The sequence below is a fragment of the Athene cunicularia genome, assembly GCF_003259725.1.
Source record: "Athene cunicularia isolate RWA chromosome 20 unlocalized genomic scaffold, athCun1 chr20_part2, whole genome shotgun sequence".
Taxonomy (NCBI): Eukaryota; Metazoa; Chordata; class Aves; order Strigiformes; family Strigidae; genus Athene; species Athene cunicularia.
In genome coordinates, this window is record NW_020799126.1 from 327,258 (window position 1) to 329,349 (window position 2,092).

The 2,092-nt window shown below is 66.3% G+C and overlaps 1 protein-coding gene and 1 long non-coding RNA gene across 2 annotated transcripts in view; one reads left to right on the plus strand and one right to left on the minus strand.

Annotated features, from left to right (window-relative positions):
* On the minus strand, positions 1-1,940 carry LOC113487700. The gene is made up of 5 exons (XR_003399829.1): positions 1,838-1,940; positions 871-932; positions 551-649; positions 235-260; positions 1-29 (listed from the first exon to the last, which is right to left on the minus strand). It is a non-coding gene; the product is annotated as an uncharacterized LOC113487700 (long non-coding RNA).
* Positions 1-2,092, plus strand: part of NCOA5 (nuclear receptor coactivator 5) — a 22,223-nt gene that overhangs the window by 1,673 nt on the left and 18,458 nt on the right. The gene's annotated exons all lie outside the window — the stretch shown is intronic.

The window sequence follows — 2,092 nt, forward strand, 5'->3', positions numbered from 1 at the left end:
GGGAGCTCCTGGGGCTCCCCGGCCTCCACCTGCGCGGGGGGGTCAGGGTCAGGGTCAGGGCCAGGCCGCTGCGTCCCCCACCAGGCCCCTGCGACGCTCCCACCCGCTTTACCCCCGGCGGGTCCCTCCCGTCCCAGCGCTGCCCCTGGCCCAGCCGCCCCTGCGGAGCCACATCCCCGCCTGCGCCCAGGGGACCCCAACCCACTGCTGGAGGGGGGCTCTGGGCACACTCACCTGCTGCTTCACCCGCCGCCTGGGATCTGGAGGGAAAGAGGAGGGAAAGATGGGGGAGCGCTGCTGCCCTGCCCTGCCCGGAGCTCTCAGGGCCGGGGGGGACCCCCAGGGCACCAGCGCTTCGCTCCCGGAGCTGGCCCAGCTCGGGCTGCAGCGAACGCGCCCCCGCTCCCCGGACAGAGCCACCGGCCCAGCACGGCCACAGGCTTGGGGACCCGTGTCCTGGCAGCCTCCCCAGCCGGGCTGCCCCGCTCTTGGCAGAGCTGCCGCGTCTTCCCCGCACCGAGGCGTCGCCTCCCGTGTCCCAGCCCCTCACCTGTGTGGACCAGGCAGTAAATGCAGATGCCCACGAGGCAAGTGACGACCACGGCCGTGATGGGGATCAACACCGAGAGCGAGGAGCGCCCGCCCGACTCTGCCGAGGGAGACGGGGTACGTGAGGCATCGCGTGAGATGGCAAGCACCCCGAGCTGCCTCTGTGCCCGGCCCGGACCCGCCTGGGGACAGAGAGGAGCAGGACACACCCTCCTCTCCCCAAAACACCCAGGCCAGGCCAGCTCCTGTGAGGGCTGCGGGAGCAGAGCACCGGGACATCCCTGCTCCACACATGCCCAGCCCCAAGCACTGGGCACTTACCACAGATCACATCTGAGGTGTTCGTCCCTTGCACCTTCACCACCAGCCCCTTTTCCTCGCAACTGCAGTGAAGAATGAGACCATGGAACCACAGCAGCCGCCTGAGCACGCGGAAAGCCCCCGAGCAGGAACAGCCCGGGCTGGTGCTGAGCACAATGGGCCCTGGACGGCAAGTGGCCACAGGTGATGCTGTGGCCTGTGCGGCGTGATGGGGACACCGGAGCCCCACAAAGCAGGGCCACACCCTGGGGTCCTGCTCTGGAGTTGCTGAAACTCCTGAAGATGGGGACAAGTTTGGGAACAAGGCACAGGAGGGAGCGGATATTTGAGGCCCTGGGGCTCAGGCACCGCAGCTATCGCAGAACAGCTCGGAGATGACTCGATGACAAGCTACAAGTGGCTCTGTGGGGAGGTAATTTCTGGGCACAGATAAAAGCAAAGTGAAATCCAATGTCTGGCAGCTGAAGCAAGACTAATTTAGCCTGGAATTAAGGCTCACGTTTCTACCAGGGAGTACAATTAACTCTCGAGCAGCTTTCTAAAGACAGGGATGACCTGCCAGCCCATGGCATCCTCACAGCCAGACTCCCCACGGACAGGGCTGGTGCCTCGGCTGATGGCTACAGCCAAGGAGTGTGCTGGGAGGGGGAGCCCGAACAGGGCATGGGGGGCCCCCACAGCCCCTCAGCCCTCGGTCCCCAGTGCAGACAGCAGTGCGGATGTCCCTGGAGGGGCCAGTGCCCTGCACACACGCTGAAGGACGGTCACAAGCGCCTGGATGTCTGCCTCGAGCTCAGCCAGGCCGCCCCGAAGCTCACTGCCCTTGCAGCTCTGCTCCTCTCGCTCCTGCCCTACACCAGCCTGATGCTGTGTCCCTCAGGGACCATCCCAGACAGTCCCCAAGGAGGCTGGCAGCAAAGGACACGCTGGGGATGGGCAAAGGATGCGGCCATCACTCAGACAATACCTTGTCCAGGGATGGCATGGCTCGGTTTTAGAAGAGACATTGGAGAAGGTGCCTTCTGCACAGGGCTCGCAGGGGGAGGACACCCGGGCCACGGCCTTGGCTGGAGAGGAGCAGAGGTTGCAGGAAGGTCAGTACGGGCTGCGGGAGGCGAGGGGCTGCGGGGGCAGGCCAGCAGCACTCCCTGGGGCACTGCTGCCAGGCGCAGCCCTCCCAAAGCCCTGCGAGGGGCACCCTGCCGGGGGACACCCCCGGGCC